General features: G+C 43.9%; 1 protein-coding gene across 2 annotated transcripts in view; it reads left to right on the top strand.

Moving 5' to 3' along the window:
* The window catches only part of add3a (adducin 3 (gamma) a), a 112073-nt gene that overhangs the window by 1905 nt on the left and 87955 nt on the right, over positions 1–22213 (top strand). Inside the window, exon 1 of one of the 2 annotated variants that reach the window (XM_079500082.1) lies at positions 15666–15995. The exons of the other annotated variant lie outside the window; for it this stretch is intronic. The gene's annotated coding sequence lies outside the window, so the exon portion shown is untranslated. Of the gene's footprint in view, positions 1–15665; positions 15996–22213 lie in introns of those variants that run through there. 2 annotated transcript variants of the gene reach the window in all.

The following is a 22213-nucleotide window of genomic DNA, read 5'->3' as shown; positions in this document are numbered from 1 at the left end:
CTGGCCTAACTCTGCCAATGCGCCTTTTTCTAAAGCTCACATTTCCAACCGCTGTCTTTTTCTAACCGCTACACCCTTCCTACACTTGCATTTAAAATCTGCTTTAGCCGCTACTAAATCTTCAAGCTGATGTTTTGTCCAATTCAGTGCAGGGAAACCGTAGGCTGTTGTTATGCCGTCCACATAACAGTAAGATAGTGAGAAAACACCTGCTTATTTCACCGCCAGCCCTCCGGGACATGAGACGTTTAATTGCATTTCCTGCACGCGGACACGCCACCGACCACAGCTGCCACACCTCATTTCCATTTTTTCCTCCTGAAACGCTTCCCTTCGCTTACTTTTTGTCAACTGTACTTGAAGCCTGCAAAGTCTCACTTGCTTGCTACAGTGTAATAACGTTTACAGTGCTGTGATAATCCCTTCGTACCTCTTAGACTGTTCATAGTGACACCAGAGCAGTTGGTGGTGTTCCACTCTCCCCTTCATTCCTTCTTTCAAACACTCTCCCTTTATTTTATTTTCCTCACCCCTCTATTTTGTCTTAATAGTTACACAGTCAACTCTTCAGTGATAATTTTAAAGCTGCAGTCCTTATATTCTATATTCCTCTCCTGTGTGGATACATCTACCACTCATCCAAGATGCAACCCCTCTTTATATGAGCTTCAGGCTGTACTACTTGTCAGCCAGTCGGTGGCATACTCTCAAAGAATAGACAGAGAGACCATCTCCAACCCCTGCAGATTTGCTAGTTAAATTGCATTATTCTGGAGGGAATGTTAGCCAAAAGTAGCAGTGCATTGTGATCTTTTAGATGGCTATTTTTGGCGGAGAGATTTGGTGTACACGAGAAAAGAAAAGTCTACACTTTATAAATACTCCATACAGGAACAGGATTGGTCAAAATAACGTTATACTCATTGAACTCATTGAGGGGTTTACAGTGTAGGACTGGCCCCTCTATCTGCCATTGTCATTGTCTCTTTCTTTCCATAATGTGTCTCTCGTTGGGATCGTTTTTTAGAGCATCGCTCTTGTCTACCCACTAGTCCCAGCCCAGGTTGGCCTCCTGCCCAGGACAGGAGGCCGGGCTGGGCCAGGGAACAATACAGAGACACTTGCTGACGTGTCTTATTATGTGGAATAGCTCTGTGGATGGTGTTGCAAAGTAAGCCAGGCCACAGCTGGCGTTCCCCCCTATCACTGCACTGTGTCCCCATGCGCGACTTACCAAGGTTAGTGGCTGAATGAATGTACTATAATTATCACTCAGACCTTGCCATGCTGTACATATTGAGCACTGTATCTTTGGCTGATGCAGGTATACTGTACATACGAGTCGGTTATACCAGGGGTTCTCAACCCGTGGGTCGCGACCCCTCGGGGGGTCGCCAAATTATTTTAGGGGGTCCCCAAATTATTTAAAATTAAAAAAAAAAAAAAAAAAGATTTATTTTTAAATGTTATTTTAACTTTTTTTCAAAAATAGCAGACCTACAAGCTCGTAGCGCGCCACTCGGTGGCGCGCTATGAGCTTGTAGATCTGCTTATCAATCAATTTATATTGGGGGTCGGGAGGGGGCGGGGCGGGGGTCCCGAGACATTGCCAAAGCATTTCCAGGGGTCCCCGGCCAAAAACGTTGAGAACCCCTGGGTTATATGGTGGTCTGTGTGCAATATACCCTCCACTGGACACGTTGTTCTCTCTGACTTTTCAGGATTCTTACACAGGCCTGGAACCAGTATGGAAAACCATTTTTGTTATTTTGAACATTAATAAATAATCTTCATCTATAGAGATTTAAGGCCTAGCAAACAGTAGGGTTGGGCAATAATGTCAATAATATTGTGATATAGCATAAGTGACAAAATGTAGCAAAAATAGCCAATCTACAAGCATTGCGACACGTTGTGATCTACTTTTTATATATGTGTGTATACACACACACACACACACACACACACAAGACCACCCCTGGGTCCCGGGACCCATTACATTGAAATCCTATTTATATCATATCATATATCATATATATATATAGATATGATATGATATGATATGATATGATATGATATGATATGATATGATATGAATAGGATTTCAATGTAATGGGTCCCGGGACCCAGGGGTGGTCTTTTAGATGGGTCCCAGGGACATAAGTCCTACTTCAACGACGTTAGAGTACAGTACTGAGTACAGTATTGCATCCCAGGACCCCCGGAGGGTGACATGATTGCGTGCTTTTAAGGATGCAGGATGCATCCTTACTCCTTAGCTATTTGCATCACTGTATTATTTTCACAGTACAGTATTATTGTCACATAGGCCTATTGCCCAGCCCTAGCAAACGGTCACTTCCAGCATGTATCCCACTGACCAGACGTACACCGCTGTGGTTAGGAAATGGAAAACATTTATGACGTTGGGCTGGAGAAGGGTGGAGCATTTTAAATATATTTGGCGTAGACTGCATGTAAAACGGATGTTCCTGAATGCGTGTCCGCCTTTACAACTTTACTTGAATTGTGTTAAAGTTAATTTGTTTTGTGTATAATGTATTTATACTCTATGTTTGTACTCTGAAATGTCCTCGCTGAGGATATTAAAGTTCTCTAATCTAATATGATCTCGTTTGAAGAACTGCCAACCACATTCTGTTGATCAGTGTCAGACTCTTGTGTTTCATAATAATGTCCGTCTCATTGGTCGCTAATGATGTTATGTGCTTTTGTGATTTATACATGTACATGCAATTTTAGAGGGAAAATGACAACTAAGCTATCTGGCTAAGCTCCATTTATGAATTACTGAACAGCAACAGAAAGTGGATTAATGACTGATGTCATAATCCAGTTAATGAGTTGCTGTGTGATTTACTATATCCTGCCCTGATTGTTGGTTTGTAGAGGAAACAGTCATTGTGACCGCTGCTCATTCCTTTGTGTCATAGTAAAGTATTGCTGCGGTTAATGCAAGTTAACTATGGTCAGATAAGTACAACATCCACAACAACCCCATTTCTCTGTGGTTTGTAAGTTTGGATTTCTAGCCCCGTTAGCAGAAGGGATCTAATGCCTGATTTATACTTTGTTTGTTGCACGCTGTGTCGTACACCTACAATCTACAAGCAGATCTACAAGCTCACAGTCGGCACACAACTAAGTAGGGCTAACTGTATAACGGGGCTTTAGTGTTGATGTCCGTCAATACATCTATTGGCATATGACTAGACGAACAAATAGTAGTCCGTCCAACAAGATATCGATGGCCTTTTCTCCTCCCTCTTTTCCCTCTCTCTCTCTCTCTCTCTCTCTCTCTCTCTCTCTCTGTCTCTCTGTCTCTCTGTCTCTCTCTCTCTGTCTCTCTCTCTCTCTCTCTCTCTCTGTCTCTCTCTCTCTCTCTCTCTGTCTCTCTGTCTCTCTCTCTGTCTCTCTGTCTCTCTCTCTCTCTCTCTCTCTCTCTGTCTCTCTGTCTCTCTCTCTCTGTCTCTCTGTCTCTCTCTCTCGTTAATGTATTCCGTTCCTGTAAGGCAGTCTAATGTGACTAATATCCAGGAGAGAAGAGAGGGAAGGGAGGCGGAACAAACAAAGCAGACATTCTCCAGGGTTGTGAGGGTGTCTACACTGAATCATGCCTGAAACCTGCTGCAGAGACTAGATTCAACTTCATTGTCTGTCACAAGTATATATTTTTCATGTTTTTCTGAGACCAGTGGTTCTTTGAATCTTTGTGACATCAACCTGATGGCAGTAACTGCAAGGATTGGTGGAGGGGGTGAGAGCACTGGACTTAATGTACTTGATCAGAGTGGCTTTCCTGATCACTGACTGGGTGTACACTCTTCAGACAGGGGGTTACTTTTGGGTGAATCAATACTTTTTCTGGCCTGATTTCATTAGTTTAGTTGTGTGGGATAGTTTTGTATGGTGTGGCAGTGTTGCACCAGGATGAAATGCTGAAGGTGAACTAAGATTGAATTAGTGTTCTGTAAACCCAGGTTAAAATGCTTTTGCTCACAGCTGACATGTTGGATTGTAAAGCCAGATATATACTTTGTTGTATGCCATTCGATCGGCTGATCGGCTATTTTTGCGGGCTATTTTTGCAGCGCAACTTTGTTCTATAACCGACAACAAATTATTATTATGAAGAAGCCAGAAACCCACCAAACGTGCAAGCATAAACGCTGCTTGTAGTATATAGGGCGGCCAGTCACCAGATGTCTGACCTGGCGGAGACCTGTGCTCCGAGGAGCACTTTTTGTTTTTTTATTTCTGTGTCTTCTTTCCAACCATCCTTCCCAAGTGTACCTCCCACCTTGCTTTGCACGCTCAGAGTTACAGTGCTTTTCTCATCAGCACCCTGCTTCTGCTTGACATTGACATTCAAGAGCAGCTCCAGTATATCTCATCCTTCTACATGTGGCTACTGGGCAGCTTGTCAGGAACAACGGGGGCTTTTGGGAAGGTGCTCAAGGTGACCTCAGTGCTTGTTAGCGAGGGAGGGGGAGAACATTGTTCAGTCTCCACACCCATATTTTCTCTGGCAGTCTAGAGAGACGTAATCAACTTCATGATTATACTCTTTTTTTTGTATACTGTAGCTCTAAACAAAGTTACTATGTGGTTTAAATAAAACTGATGAAAATGAATGAAGAAATAAAATAATTTAAACATGATAAGAAAACAAGGCACGACACATCGTATTTACTGTGCAGTGTAAGTTCCAGTAGATGTCACACATCTACAAGGCAGCACTCATGCACTCTGCACTCCTGCAATGTGGCACCTGCCTTGGCTGTCAGCTTACAGATGTAGACACAACCATTAGTTCGGACCCGTACAATTATTATAATCATTATTGTAAGTCACAAAAATCATGTAGGCTAATCATGTCACAAAAAACATTTTTTTGAGATGTGAGAAGAAGAGAATGCAGCAATCTGTACAATTTGGAGCCTAATAATAAACAAACAAAAACATGTATGTTTATTTCAGTGTCTTAAACCACATGGCAGCCTTCCAGTCACCGTCCACCCCCTCCCGGAATGACTGTGATACTTTGATGTGTGCATAAATTCAGCCGTGTCCTCCGATGCCACGTTTGACGTGGCAGTGGCAGGGAGGGAGCTGGCATGACAATAGCATAGTGTTCCTGCTGTCTGGCCTCATTGCTCTAATCATTTACATGGCATCACGACTGCCCTTATCTCCCATCGGCCTGAACACTGCATGCTGCATGGCGCACCGCATGTCGGCATAACTCCCTGTCTGTGTCTCTGAACACACACACACACACACACACACACACACACACACACACACACACACACACACACACACACACACACACACACACACACACACACACACACACAGAGAGATCTGTTTGATCAGCCGCTTTATGTGTGCAAATGCCAGATCTGTCTGTGTCTCATGAAATAGACAGACATTCACACACAGCCAAACCTACTTAACCTGCAATGAGATGAGATGATTGCTGATGTGAGGTTTGGTTTTTCACAACTTTCACGAGGCTGATGATGTGGGAAGGCACCTCAAAAGGGATGGTTATGGGAGGGACGGAACCAAGCACTCAGCGTGACGGAATGAAGCGCTCAGAGTATGTGAGCGTTTTATTTTTGGATATCAATCATAGGAAGCAGGGCAACCTTGACCTGGAAGATTGCACAATACTTTTCACCACGGTGCTAGATTCATTATCAAGGTTGCGTTATGTAAGCTTATGTTGTGTACTTGCGTTCACACGGGCAGACACAAAGACGCAGTCTACCATTCATTGTCGATGGAAGCCAGCGACATGACGATGCAGAGACGCAATGATGCATGTAGCTGCTCCAAATGATACTCCCATTCATCTTTGCGTCTTTGCATCTGCCCGTGTGAACGCACCATTAGGGTTGAGCTCAGAGGAAAACTCATACCCAGATGGAGACACACAGAAACTAGAGACATACAGTTTAGATTTTTGAAACGGACATAATACACTCCCTATCTCACTCTAAGGCAGACAACACACACACACACACACACACACACACACACTTGTGCATGCGCACACACACACAACATACAGAATAAGAACAAACACTCCATGATTTGTGGTTACCCGTGATTGAGTGTTAATAAGAAGGGGTGTTTCTCTGATGCGCAACAGCTGTGTGTGTGTGTGTGTGTGTGTGTGTGTGTGTGTGTGTGTGTGTGTGTGTGTGTGTGTGTGTGTGTGTGTGTGTGTGTGTGTGTGTGTGTGTGTGTGTGTGTGTGTGTGTGTGTGTGTGTGTGTGTGTGTGTGTGTGTGTGTGTGTGCGCGCGTCCTCAAAGCAGTTTTGAATATGAACTGTCAAGATATTATTGACCAAAGAGTTCTGGTCTGGTTGAAGTGGTCATAACCAGCCAGCAGTCGTATCACTCAAGGTTTATCACCAGTTGTTTGTACAAGTGTGTCTGGGCGATGGTTTAGTGGTGGAGTTTCGGGTGGACTCCATTCTGTGTGTCATCATGTGTCCTTAGGCGCCCAACAAAAGACAGCCTAAACTGCTTGAGGTCCACCAATACAACCCCCCCGTGTATTATATACACATATTGACCCATAAGCATATATGCAATCGTAACTCATAAAATATTCACAAATGCATATACAATTAAACAGTATTGGGCAGTCCTTTCAGCTCTGGTGGCCTGTGAGGACTTTGTAGTGGCGAATGCCCACAAACGACAGCTTTGTCCTTGCTAGGAGGCCGGGAAAGTTGAACTGCAACTCTCTCACACACACACACACACACACACACACACACTTTGTTTGTGTCAGGCCAGTTCATGGCTCCATTTGTCTCAATAGGCTGATTCATTAGAACTTCCTCATGACATGAGTGGTGAAAGGGGGAGGGCAGAAAAATAGAGGGGAATGGTAAAGGTGTGGATAGGATGCTTTTTATAGAGTTGGCATTCTGTCGTCAAAACTGACAGGACCTGGTAGAAGTCAAGTCAAGCTGGAATTGTCATAAACTACAAGGGGTGAGTATTAAATATTCAGTGCGGCTGAAATGGGTTTTCTCAAGAGGGTGACTGATATCTCCCTCAGGTATCCATGAGAGACTAGTAGCGCCTTTGCTCCTTTGCTTAGCAAGGAGACAGTTGCCGTAGTAAGGATGCCTCCTGGTCGCCTCCCCGGGGAGATTTTCCTGGCATCAGTGGCATGCCCAGCTGGGAGGAAGCCATGGGGCATTGTATCTCCCTGCTGGCCTGGGAACGACTCTGGATCCCCCAGTCAGAGCTGGCTGGTGTGGCGAGGTAAAGGGTAGTCTGGCTGGGGTCCACTGCAGGAACTGCTGCCCCTGCGACACGACTTCAGATAAACGGTTGAAGATGGATGGATGAAAATGTTAACAACAAAGACAAAGACAGTTTGGGAGTTCGTACTTCGTACTCTTTTGCAGTCCCACCATCAGCCTTTAGTGATGTGAAAATTGTACCATATAGTATACCATTATAAATCCCTCATCTCTTGATATGAGATATGATATGCATTCTTTGCTTTATGGCTTGCATATACTAAATAATGAGAGGAACAGCCAGGGAGCCTCCTTGGACTGTAAGTGGATGCTGTTGAAGCAAAGGTCCACACTAACGTTTAACGTTTCACAAGTGTTTTAGCAGGGATAATCTTCGTCCATGCTATCCGCCTGAAAGCGCATATCACATTTGACAATAGACAGACGTTAAAACCTTCCATGCAACAGTAGACTAGTCATAACATAAGATATGTTGATGTAGTCTGTGGCGGCGTGGCCTTATCTTAGGGTTGTTTTACTTCCATGTTGTTGCTCTCAAGCATTGTAACATACTGTGTCTGTGTTTGGTAGAAGTTAATGACAAGAGCCTTCATTTTGGGCCGTATACTCAAGTGTTTTGATGTTGTCTGGTCCCATGAAGATGTTGGCTTTTGAGACTTGTCGAATTATGATTTAAACGACTAATCAGAATAGTCCAAATGCAGTTGTATAGTCTTCCCTTGTCACTGGGATAGTAAAACGTCTGCTGCATGGCATGCTATCTGTGTAAGTAAGTACCGGTGCTACATGTACGGTTGATAATGCTGCTGGACACGGAAATTGACACATCGGTTGAATAATAGCCTGCCTCTCTTTACATATTGGTAGTTAGAGTTTTTATTGAGTAATACTCAACATGAACTTCAACTTCCTTGAGAGAACTGCATCTGAAAGTCCACTGGCGACCTGCCTGGAATGCCTTGTATGGGATGAGGAGAGTGTAAATCTGACATGGGAGATGACCTCAAGAGGTGGCTGTACGTGGCTACAGTGGAATCGGTACTGCTCAATGGGGCAGAGACATGGATGCTCACAGTACAACAGGAAAAGGCCCTGGACATAGACATAAAAAGGTAGACGCCTCCTTCGGCTCTGGGGCGTGTCTCTCTTGGAGGCATTGGAGGCAAGCTTTTCCGGGATTCCTTGCGAAGCATATCGCGGAAGCGTCACGCAAGGGGAAGTTCAGTAGTCCAATCAGAGGCGCGACTCCCTTTTTCCTAGCGGCACTTGCTTTAGAAATGTAAACATTTGTTTGACATGAGAGAGTAAACTGAGCCGAATAATCTACGACTGTCTGCTTAACCTGTTTAGCACAGGTCAGTGTACACGTTGTCACCTTGGGTTGCACAGGTAAAGCAAATATTGGACGACTGTGGTATGTCTTACATTTGGTTGGCCCAAAAATGTAATAACATTGACTAGTTGAAGTGAACTGTTGAACAAAAGTTGAAAGTTGTTTTTGCAAAAGTGGCAAACTGAATTTAACACCTTGAGGGCTCGGGCCTATTTAATACATTAATAAAATGTGCCCATCGTTTATAGCGCCCGGACCACTTTTACCGGCGGACAATAGCCACATCACTCTAGAGTCGATCGACAACAACGGGAGGTAAGAATAAATCTATCGCGACTAGCGACTGGACCGCGGAGCGCCGTCTAACACAGGATCTTTTTTCATAATTAGACGGGATGATTTAGATTGCGAGTTATGAACGTTTTAAGATTTTTGTTGTCGTCAGCTAAACAGGCAGGGAACATTTTCGATGACGTGTCACTGTTGTGCAACACCGAGGATTGCGCAACAAGCGCTCCTAGGCTGTAGAGCGATGCGATCAGTTTTCATAGCACTAATTGGACGGAGATCTCTGGAAAGAGGATTCGTAATCTATGTAATGAAAACAGTCGGAGATGAGTATCATGTTATGTTGGAATGTAAGAATACTAGCATTATGAACTTTAGACAAATAACTGATAGTTTATTTTATAAACCGCCCATCTATGTTTAAATTAATTTCATTACTGAAATGAAAATGATGATGATGTTTCCTCATGCCAATAAAGCTCCCTTGGATTGAATTGTTAAGTCCCGGAAAAGACGAGCTGTGATTGGCCAGTAGTCACTTGAGTGGCAGCGACGCAGCGTGCCTTCTGCACTTCCGCTTGACTTCTGCCTTCGTTGGGAGACACACCACTCCAATGAACTGCAGCAGCCAATGAGGCATAGATTTTTAAACTAGAACAGTGCCCGTTGGGGGGTGATCAGGTGTGATCAATTGGCTAATTAAGGGTGAGGTCGCGCATCATTGTGATTGTCAGAACAGGCCAGCTCCATATATGGAGATCTAGGGGTGATCTTGATTTGTGCCCTGCATGGGCATGCCCTGCATGGGCAGAGGCTTTAGTGCTGGTTCTGGACAACCGGCGATCCGACGGACTCGACACCGGGCAATGCACTCCCTGTTGTGGTGTGGAACGCGTGTGTCAAACTTGGCAAACGTTTCTCGAGTGACAAGGATTCCAGACGTACACACGTACGTACACACAGAGACGTGGTGCATTTATAGTAGGATATCTATGGCCCTGGATGGCATCTACACAAGAATGCCACGAATGGCACTTGATGTAACATGAGCCGACCATATCAGAAACTACTTGGACCTTTTATGGAGGCTTCAAAGGGACAGTTACAGAGATCTCCATATGGAGATAAGGTACACAGATAGACCGAGTCTGACAGATACAGAGATCTCCATATATGGGCAAAAAAGGGGACACAGAAAGACGGGTATTCTAACAAGCCCCCCTGTCACTATGACTCAGATATATTGGTTGGATCGGCTGTGCGGTGTACGTAGGTGTGAGGGCTGTGTAGTGGCACGAACTCTAGATGTGAACCTCTAGTTATGAATAATGGCTAAGGCTCCAACCAGTTTTTCTTTCTTTTTGTTCAAGAGATAGCAGCATTCCAGATAATTCACCCATGGGCTGTTATAATAGCCTGCTATGTACCAGGCACTGATCGTATCTCAGTAACCTTTCCTACATCATTTGTTTTTTACGATGGAATCCACAACTGAAAAAACATTGTTGTTGTTGTTTTTTTGCAGAGGATAAAAATCATGTGTTCTTATTGCACACATTTCCTAGAAATGCTTTTCTCCCCAATACCTCATGTCACATTTATTTTATTTTGACCGGCAGGAGTGGAAACGATGCTTGTTTTTTTATCTCATGTCATCATTCCTGAATCTCTGGCACGTGGCGTGGAAATAATCTGCGCTGTTGAGTGGAATGGGTGTCGTAACTAACTAGTTGGCAATAAGATATGTTTGTCTGGGTCCCTCCCTTTCTGTCTCCATGTTAAACCCAGTGGGTCTCCTCTTTACAATTAACAGCCACTCTTCCAAACGTCTGATTTATTTCATGTCTTATTGGCCCTCACTAGACCACTGGTTCCCTAACATTTATGGTCACGACCCATTTTGCGTTGCTCAGGGTTGCAAGTATATCCTGCTTTTTATTTTACTTTGTTACCTTTACTATAATATTTTTTTGAATAATGGGGTATGTGAATGTATGTGATTTTAATGCGTTTTGTATGTCCCTGGGAAACACTAAATGTCTCTATTGGGTCTCGAGCTGAAATGTTTGAGCGATCCTAGGAGGACTATAGGTTATATACTAGGAGATATTTCTTTCTTTATTGTTTTACCTAAAATGGTAAACAGATGTATATTAGCATATGTTGTTACTTTTTGACCAGCATGCATTCTATTTTCTTTGCAAGGTCTTAATGCAACTATAATTTTGCATACAGTACAAATGATTGACTGACTGTCAAGACTTTAAATGAGGTGAATTGAATTTGAAATAATCTCCTTTGATGGTTATGAATACTTTTGGGGCTATTTGTTTTAACTTATTTAAATAAGCAGCCAGTTTTCTCTTGTTCTCCTACTTTTATGAATTCCTTGCTATATTGTGAAATTTGAATTTCACAAAGGGCAGCTCTTGATCTGATGACAGACTCTCTGTCACATGGTGTTATAGTCATAACGGGGAGGTCAAGCAAGTTGACTGCCTAAACCCCCACAATCCACATCACAAAGTGGGGCAAGAGATACCCCCAGGGCATGAATCTGCCATATTAATTAGCTTAGGAAATATATTATTTGAACAACCAATGTAGTCTAGTGCTTGTGGCCATTTGCTCATGTTTTTCCAGTTATTAGAAATGTATTTACACATTCATTAATAATATTAAATGTTATAATCTGCAGTGAACAGGTCTATGATATCATTGATTTAGTTTCTCCCATCCACGTGATGTTAATGATTTACAATTTACATTCTACTGATTTGCATGCTATATGTATATATACTATATATTCTCATTTACAATAACAACCTGGGCTACATGGCAAGTACAGCACAAGGAAAATAAACGAACATTGATATTGCTGCTAGTCATAGAAAATAAAATACAATTCCATTGAAGTTGAAGCTATGAGAAGTTTTATCCGTATGAAAAATAAAATACTAAATATCTTTAAGTGTGTGTGTGTGTGTGTGTGTGTGTGTGTGTGTGTGTGTGTGTGTGTGTGTGTGTGTGTGTGTGTGTGTGTGTGTGTGTGTCATGTGAGAGCCAGGAATTTCTATTTTCTGCACACATGGCTGAGCAGTGGGGTACAGTAACACTATGATGCATGTATAGCAGTGACTCCTCAACCTTTTTAATTTAAATTCCCCAGTTTGATATGAATTAGGCCGCGGAACACAATTTGATGACATTTTCAGTCATTGAGCTCAGCTGGGGACCACCTGGAACCTCCTCTAGGATCGCTGGCGGTGCCCGTATCCCACGTTGAGAACAAGTGATGCATGGGAAGAGGCCTGTCCATTCAGGTTACTGTGGCTACAGTGCACAATCTGCACAAAATTATATGTCAGTGTGTATTAATGGAAGCACTTCGACAGGCAAGTGCTTTGCAATTTGTTGATTTACGCACTGTGTGAAAACCCGCCTTGGGTATTCTAGTACATGCAGTTGCAGTATACTATGTGGTGTGACATAATTGTTATCCAGCACAGAGTTACATCTCCACTGACTATAAAGCTTACACTGTTCAACTTGCACTATAATTTCCTATAATGATAGGTGCTTATTAACGTGCATTATACACACACACACCAGCCACCGTCTGCCTGGCTACAGTACTTCATCTTCCTCTGACGTCTTGCTGAACAACTCGGCATGGAGAGTCACAACCAGTAATCCCCGCTCATAAATAATCCAAAGTTGTATCCCTTTTTAACTGGTGGAGAATGCTGTGGGCCAGAGCAATCTCCACTCCACTCCACTCAGCTATGCACTAATGTTAGACCAAGCAGCTCCAGCCCGTACTATGCAAGTGGGGAGGGACTGGAGAACGAGGACAGGTTTATTTTGGGACAGGTATGCAGAGTCTTGCTATAGGAGTAGATGTTGAAATTATTTCGAACTTTTAGTAGAACTCGATAGCAATTTCTGATTAGCATGTTTTGATTCACCTGCAAACGTACTTGGGGGTAGAAGGACGATTGAAACATCTGCGTGGTGAATACAGGTCTTTTAGCTGTTTGCTGTAAATCACATTAGACAAGATGACAATATGTTGTCCTCCCTAGCGCAACATGATGGCATTACCAGTAAATAGTTTCCAATGTGGCAGATTGGTAGCTTTCATCCTCAACGAGGGATTGATCCTCTCCTCCTTGACAGATTTGACTAACATAAAACCACACTCACCACACTGACACAGCAAGCAGGGAATCCCTGCCACTTAGAGTCTGAGAGCTGGATATATAGCTTGGCCGGACAGCATCCACCCAAATCCCCTTCTCTCAACTTGAATAATTGATTACAAATTGATTTAGGGTCATCTAAGAACTGCCTGCTTGCTTGCTTGCTTTCTGACGACAGTTGGCTGTGGACGATAGCGGAAAAGCATTTATTTTCGCCGCCTATGATTATGTGTCTTTTCTGCTCACGTCGGCAGTAAAACCAAGCTCCAAATGGATGCACGTCTGAAGGAGGAAGTGGCAATTAAAAATGCATTGGATACCACAGACGGTGGGAAGATTGTTTTCTGCAGTGATCGACTGCAAATCATTCTAACACATGTCCCGCCTTTACAGTGCACCGAACGTCAGTTACCTCATTACACCAGAGGAATGAATGGTTTGGAAATGGAGGCTTAATGAGCATGGGTGGTTGCGTTAAGAGTTAAATGCCAAGCACTGAGCAGTGCCCTTTTGAATTCATATGAATGGTCTACTGAATGGTCTCTACTGCAACGAAATCTACAGGAGGGCCTCTCAAAGGGCTTTTTCAGAGCTCACACTTGAAAGTTGAAAATCCAGCAATGAAATGATGCTATGAAGGCAGCTGGCATTCACTGTTATTTCCTTTGGTGGTTATCGTGCAAATAAATAGTCAGATCAGAGTGAAGGAAAAGAGGCAAAAGATGAGTAGGATTGAAGCAAGCTCCACCATGTGATAAAGACTTGTTCTGAACTTTATGTGGACAGCGTACCCTGTGTGGAGTTCAGAAGTCATTCACATGCTAATTTAATGTCATTCCCCTGGCCTCTTTTTGTACCTCCTGAGTTAACAAATTGACCTAACCACAACGATGTGACAACACTAAAAATCCATTAACCAGCCATGTCATGTTCAACTCTCAACCTCAAACTCAAAACATTTTATGAGAAATATAGTCTTAAGGCCTTTGAGTTGTAAATGGTGTCACTTTTTTTTATTTATTTAGTAGGCATGCACGCCGATGTTTAAAATAACAATTTAGCCGATACTGATACCGATATATTCCCCATTTTGTGCCAGGGAAACAAATATCTTCAATACAAGACATACATGTTCAGAATCTACAGCTCGGTAGGCCACCAACATGGCCAATGCAAAATGTATGCTTAAAACCCATTTTGGGGCGGGAACCCCTTTTGGTGTTAGCATTATGTTATGATCTACAAGCTCATAGCGCGGCACCGAGTGCCGTGCTATGAGCTTGTAGGTCTGCTATTTTTGAAAAATCTAAGAACGACTGATATTAGAAGACATTTTTAGAATCTGATCTCAGGTCTAAATGGGTTAACAACAGATAAAGATGCCATCGGTAAATGTCAGTTTTATTTGCCGATACCAATATGTGGCCGATACTTCGGTGCATCCCTATTATTTTGAGTAGCCAATAGTTTTTTCTCCATTATGTCAATGAATTCCTCCCCGCACACATTTCTGTGTTGTCAATGCTGTTGTATCCTATTGGTGTCACTGTTGCAGTGATAGTGTTTGAACTCAACTCTAAAATATGTTGCAACTTGCAAGTGTACCAATATAGTAATAAGGGTTCTCTAATAATGAAATGGTTTCTAACTTCCTATCATCAACAACCCCCTGCCCACTTTGTTTAGATGTAGTCCTCCTTCAAGATCTTTTTGGATATTCCTCGTTGTTAGGAAAGTACTGGAAGTCCTGAGGAGGCCAGTGGGGGCCCTGGTGGGGGGTGATGGTGAAGAATGGGACATTCTCTTGCCTTTATTGTCAGACCTCGCTGAAAGCAGTGGGGTATGGCTGGCTTTGGCCCTTTGTTGAAACTTGCCAATGATGATGATTGTATGAAAGAGTGAAGAAAATAAGGAAACGGTGGGGAGAGAAGGAGAAAGTATGGAGAGAGGTTAGAGAGAGAGTAGGTACGTCCAGTTCCAGGGTTAAGAAAAGATTTGATTTCCATGCAAGCCACACGCATGCTTAATAACACTAATGTTCTAGTTGTGCTGCATAGTGTTTCCATAAACCAAGAATGTAACGTGCGGTGGTCCAGAGCAGGTGGTTTAGTTTCATTAGCCACTCTCTGTGCTCTTTCTGCGCCTCTCTATCAAGTCTGAGCCAAGTAACACAAACATTTGGAAGGAAGGGCTGTGAAATCCTTTTCAAGGTCCCGGAGAAGTTTAACGACAGACAGCCAAAGGACCCTGGGGGGGCATGGAGCCTGTGTCATTTGACTCATTTCATCTGTAAGCCGTGTGCGTTGCATGTGTGTGCGTGCGTGCGAGTCTTGTGTGTTGTGTCCACTGTCCAGGAGAATTCTAATCATGGCTGCCCCTCCCCCACACCCCCCTCTTCACCCACCCCTCCCCAACACAGCAGCAGCCCCCATCAATTTAGAGCTTCCACCCTCCAAACACAGTCTCACACACACACTCTGCCAGCCAGTCCTCCTCAGCTGCAGCAGATAAATGCTTCTCTATCAGTGGTGCGATTTGCACGGAGACCAGATAAAGAAGACAGACCGGCAGCCCCTGCCTTGAAAGAGAGCGTGGAAGAAGCGAAAGAAGAGAGAAACAAACTGGGAGATAGGAGGAGCGTGAAGGAAGCGGGAGAGTTTCCCCACTTTGCTGTGCTCTGTTACAATGGGAGAGGCGTGTTAGAGAGAGAGAGAGAGAGAGAGAGAGAGAGTGAGAGAGAGAGAGTGAGAAACGGTGGTAGTAGTCACTGCACTGCAGGTGGATCTGTGCTGTGTGCTGAAGTGAAGGGATTGAAGACTCCATTAAACGTTTAGCTGCTGGGCTGTGTCACAACAGGTGAGTCATGCTTTTTGCTGTACAGCATCTGTTTAATACTGGTGCAGTGGTGCATGCCAAGAGTAAAACAGTAGTAATCCTCAGTGTTCTCTCTGTTAATTAACTCCATTTGTAACACGCTTGGAGTTACAAATGGTTAAAGCAGTTAGTTCCATTTGGTTCCATTCTTTGGAATGAAATGAACACTGGAGGATTTTACTGTGCATTCTCTGCCAGCGCGCCTTATCGCACTGCTGCGGTTCAAATCCTGCAGAAATGTTGATTACTAAACTGACTGTTCACAAGGCTCTTAAATCAGGCCTGCTTTTTCAATATTTTCAATCTACCATATTTTCCAGTATGGTAAAGAAGATTCAGAATTTCCCCCGTGGAAGTTTCTTCCGTGGTCCTAGCATGCTAGAAACTTAACCCCCTTCTCCCTTCCCTTTTCAGTTTGAAAGTTCTTTTTTTTGTGTGAAAGTGAAAAAGCATTGAGCTGTGAGCTGTGAGCTGTGAATGGGCCTTGGATGGCTCTCTGCACACATAAAGGGAGCCATGCTCTCAAGTGTCAGCATGCCTTGGGGGGGAGGGGCACCATAATGCAGTGTGCTGAGGGGGCTGTTTTGTTGCATGTCATGTGGGCCATGCATTCGCAACAGGTTACTTGTATTTTTGTCTTTCACTCAGTAATGTATCACTGGTGTATATGCATTGACAAAAAATTCAAAATAGTGTTACACATAACCTCCTGCAAAGCATGTCCAGGAACTCAAGTGGTCCTGCTTGTCATAATTCTGCCCCCCCCCCACCCCCCCAGAAAAAGAAAAGGGAGGAGTTGTGCGGTCAAGTGGTTTAGTTAATCTTTTCATAGGTGTCTCTTTACTTACCGTTGCCTAAGTGGCGATAGGAGGACACCATTAAAGAAATGGGGTTCTATTTCTTGGTGTTGTTTTCTGGGTGCTCTTATGAATGGCCTTCTTTCATCGTTGGGTAACTGAATAATGATGGGAATTAGGGTGGTCTAATGGCCTCTGCTCAGATCCTATGTTATTCTGCTGTGCGTACAGTAGGAGTCATTCATATAGCTCCAGGTGTTTGGCATTTTGCATCATCGTGCCTCAATGTGACTCTGCGAGGAATTCATTCTGATGTAAATCCGCTTTAGCTGACAGCAAACTGTGACCATGATCTGACTCTCAAATTGGATTAGAGGGTGCCAGGGATCTTGTTTTTTTTCCGTTTTTATACGTGTTACCAACCAAGTCTTAAAGCACTGGAAGCAACTGTGAAAAAACAGTGTTTGTATGATTAGGTATTGTGTATTAGCCTATCTGTGTAGCCTTGCCGAGCCATGAGGCCCTATAGGGCAGGAACCTATGCAGCTTGATGTACAAGTACACCCCCTGGACATGGTGCTAGTATGTCGCAGGGACTCTAACCCTTGATGCTGAGTGCCACGCCCATTTTTAGAGTCTTTGGTATGACTCAGCCGAGGATTGAACCCCGACCTCCCAGTCTCAGGGCGGACACTCTAACCACAAGGCCACTGAGCTGGTCCTAACTGTGTGGGCAATGAAAAAACATGCAGGTTTGAGCATACAATAAATCATGACATAGGCACACTCAATAACACAAAGACAAAAGCTCTTTCTTTTGAGCTAGATTTGAACTGTCAGTGCAACATTTGTTTGTACGTATTGAGCCTAGTAATATGCTGCATAACTATTGGTCCAATAACTCATATTGGTCCACATATTGCTGCGGTGCAGGGTTCATTGCCCCGGCAAAGTCTTATGTTAGCAGTCAAATATTTGTTTCAACCCCCTTGAAAGAAGTAATAAAATGCAACATTATCATAGATATTGTTCGGTCTTCCGCTTTTCACATTCTTAGCAGTTTTCTCATAGTTCGAGAAATGATATTCCCCATTTAGTTTTTCATCAGGCTTTGAAGAATATATTAGTGCTCGGAGGTAGAATGATTTGCGATCCTCTCTGACTTTACTTCCTCTCCAGCAGCATTTGTTGTACCTCCAAGGGAATTCAGCGCTCTATGCCTGAACCTTGGGTCAAGGTTATGAGATACATCAAATGACAAATCGGTGGAATGTGTGATTTAGTGCATGGCCCACTGGGACATGTAGTTTGATAACATTTTAGCTATTCCGTTACCCCATACTGAGTCTGAGGCAGTGGACATAATAGTGTTCTCTGATAGTGAAGTATAGTCCCAGTGTGACAGCACAAATGACCCTCAAGAATTTAGAGGGGTTATTTGTCACTAATAGTCATAGAGGACTACATGTACAAGTGAAATGCAGGCCCCAAAGGGGGTGGGGGTGGGGGGGGGGGGGGGGGGGGGGGGGTGAGCGTGCGTGTGTGTGTGTGTGTGTGTGTGTGTGTGTGTGTGTGTGTGTGTGTGTGTGTGTGTGTGTGTGTGTGTGTGTGTGTGTGTGTGTGTGTGTGTGTGTGTGTGTGTGTGTGTGCGTGCGTGTGCGACTGTGTGTGTGCGACTGTGTGTGTGTGTGTGTGATATCTTGGCTAGTTCTCCTCAGATTATGTCATACAGCATGGTTTCCAGCTGTCTTGAGTCAGCTGCACTTCATTCTGCTCTCGAGAAAGGAAAGAAAAAGGCTTCCCCAAAGCATTAAGGTGTATGTGAGAGTTGTTTATATGTGTTATTGTAGCAGATTTGGGTAAATGTATCTATAATACAACTATACATCTACACTCTCCAAAACTGTGTATTTTGGGTGGGGGGGAGTTACATTTGCTGAGATGTTGCATCGAAGAAGAATGGTTCCTGCCAGAGTTCGGCCATGTTGAAGCTCTCCAAGACTTGTTTTTCTTCTTGTATTTTCTTTTTTTCTTGTGGTGATTTCAGTATGATTCAATAGTGCAGGACAGCAGTGCTAAGCTGAACCAAATGTATTTGGGCAGGGCCCCCAGAATGCCTTAAATATGAGCTACAGTATGACAATAGGCTTGTACATAGCTCAGCCTGTGTGTGTGTGTGTGTGTGTGTGTGTGTGTGTGTGTGTGTGTGTGTGTGTGTGTGTGTGTGTGTGTGTGTGTGTGTGTGTGTGTGTGTGTGTGTGTGTGTGTGTGTGTGTGTGTGTGTGTGTGTGTGTGTGTGTGTGTGTGTGTGCGTGCGTGCGTGCGTGCGTGCGTGCGTGCGTGCGTGCGTGCGTGCGTGCGTGCGTGCGTGCGTGCGTGCGTGCGTGCGTGCGTGCGTGCGTGCGTGCGTGCGTGCGTGCGTGCGTGCGTGCGTGCGTGTGTGTGCGCCTAGTGCGTGCGTGCGTGTGCGCCTAGTGCGTACACACCTGATCCAAACTTTAACTTTGTATATCACGTTTCCTCCCAGAAAAGGGAATAGCATAACTATGCATCCTCCATCATACTCACAATGTTGAACTGGCCATGGTAGTTTTCGTTACTGAGCTTTGAGTAGTTTGGCCAAAGCTTGATATTCATAGGGAGAGCAGTGAGCTAATCTTCAATTTCCCCCTGCACTGGATTAAGATCTGGTGCTGTGTTGTTTCTCACAAATGGTTTAGTCATTTTATATTAATACTTAGGTTCTTAGATTCCTGAAGGAACAGTAAACATCGATCCCCATTCCCCTTTGCCTCCGCTTTTATGACTGGCTGAGGATCAATGGTTGTCGTGCAGTTGGTGTTGAACTGAATGCGTAATGCGGGAAATGTTCTCTATAAAGGAGAGGGGCGAAAGAGAAATACAGAAAGAGAAAGACGGACCATATAATGGAGGAAAATATAGGATAGGCAATTGGCACAATACAAGGGCATGTGTGGTGTTCTCTTCCACCTCTGCAAATCAGCCTCGACATGCTGTCAGCCTAGGTGCCCGGACTGCAACGCCAGTAAAGTTTTAAACTTGTTCTTAATATACATCACTATTTGTCAGGTCAAGGTTCCTGGGACTGGGAGTGGGAGTGCTTTGCCAAGCCTGCCCTCACCAAAATGTGACATCTGTTGCAAAGATTTATTTTATTTTGTTTGTGGTAAGCAAGCTTGCCTTGCGGTAACCTATTGATCTATGGTCCCCTTGACCTCGTATATACAAAATAATTTGTATAAGCCATTACATGTTGTGATGCAATGTAGATCATCACATCCAACCTTCTATTCTCTAGTTCCCCCCATTTCTGATAAAGGTCATGTAGACCCTCATTGACCTGTTGCCTGTAATTTTGCTTTCTTTGCTATGACCTGAAGTTGCTTTTTTCTTCCCTTTATATAGACATAGAGCCCAATGTCACTGCTGTGTCTCATGCAGTCTCAGTTCAATCAGCCTTTTGTAGAGGACAACGTCCCTCCCTGTCCTGGCACAGATAACATCGTTGTACCAAGCCTGGGGTTGAGTGACGGGGAATATTATCTGCCTCCCAACAAATTAAATGACGTTAAAAGCACGGTTCTGGGAACAAAATGAGACCCAGGAAGATGCAGGGAGGTTTTGTACGCCGCCAACACTGAACCCGTGTAAATATGGAATTGTTTACCAATGGATGGTAGTGCCAGTGGTATGTATGTATGCATGGCAGTGGTATCTATGGATGGTAGTGGTGTCTAGGGATCATGGTAGTCGTTTCTATGGTGCAGTGTACAGGGAAATGGAAGAGGATCGAGAGAGTATGGAACATCCAGGAGGAAGGATATTGCTTTGCTTCCAACCTAACAATAGATAGTCCATTTTCTCTCACTCACACACTTGCTTTTCAAACGCCAAAAACAATGACTTCGTCAACTTACAGGGAGCTTCTCTGTCCTTGCAAATATTGACTTTGGTGCTGTGGATCAAGAGCACATATTGGTCTGCAGACCTCTGGTTTCCTCTCCCCATCTCCCTGCTCTCTTGTTGGTTTCATCCCCAAGAACTCACATTACAAACTGGCTGTTCTTTGTTTGTGTTGCTTATGTTGTCTTTCTTTGTTACTTTGTATATTTCATTTTCCTTCCTTCCTTCCTTAAGCCTGGAAGTCATTTAGTGTGTTGGACTTGGAGAAGGGACTGATTTTGATGTTCCACTCCTACAAACAGGGGAATTACATCAGAGCAGAGCTACATGTAAAACTAGCTATGATTTCACCCAGACTAAAGTTTATGTTTGGTTTTTAGTTTCATGAAGTGATGAAGAGTGGAAGCTGTTGAATCAGTTCAAAAAAGTATGTATAGCACACTGCAATCCTCATAGTAAGTTATTATCAAGTAAGAATTGTTGTGTTTCTAATGGTACACAATCCAATAAAGAGTTCCAATATACTGTTCATGTCAGTTTGGGGGGGGTGGGCACTGGGCAGACATACAGACATACAAACAGAGTCACATGTTGGAGTGGTTGGCACTTCTCAAAAGGAATGCACTGCTCAGAGAGAGAGAGATAGCAGAGATAAAGCTGGGACAGAATCTGAAGTCTGTGACAAAGAGACTAATCGAAAAAACGATGTTGAGAAATGAAGATAACATATTTTCCTAATCTACAGTTGATGGAAAGAATCAGAAAGAGACCAACTCAATGGCAGCATCCCGCCGTCGACTTCCTGTTCTCGTTCCTGACACAGCGGAAGACGACAGCGGGCTCTTTTTCATTCACACAGTTGGAATACGATGGTTCGGGGGTTGTGAAAGCCTAAAAGCCATTGTGAAACACACAGTGATAGACACAACGTAAGGACCAAAGCCCTGTGCTCCTGGCTTGATGCTGAACAAATAGACAAAAGAGGAGTGTGATTGACAAAGCCCTGGCCCTAAGCCAGACCATGCTCTCTAGGGCCACAGCATGGGAGTATATAGGGGAGTTCCGATGGGCCCACATCCCAAGGCCTGCTTCTCGTTGTGGGCTGCAGCTCAGAGGATGTTGCCTGGATTCCTGGTGTGTGAGACAAGTTCCAGTGCATGCGCACATTTGATTTTTTGTGCAGTCCGTAGCACATGTGTATAAGAGAGCGCAATGTATCCGTTTCAAGATTCAAGGGCCACAGCCCCGCAGATGAAACGAGGGAGCAGTAAGATTACGGGAGGTGACTAACGCTGAGAGAAAAGACCGGCTGGGGATAGATGGTGAGATGTCGGTGGGACTAGGAGGGATGGGGGGGAGGTTATTAATCTTTGTTGTTTTCCCCTTGTATTGTCATTTCCTCCACAGCTGGTCTTGGGTTGAGAATGAAAAACCAACAGGGCCGAAGGGTTCTGTAATATAAACGTTGGTCCTGGGTGT

This window comes from Electrona antarctica (genome assembly GCF_951216825.1).
Source record: "Electrona antarctica genome assembly, chromosome: 4".
In the NCBI taxonomy this organism is placed as follows: Eukaryota; Metazoa; Chordata; class Actinopteri; order Myctophiformes; family Myctophidae; genus Electrona; species Electrona antarctica.
This window is presented reverse-complemented; position numbering and strand designations above follow the sequence as displayed.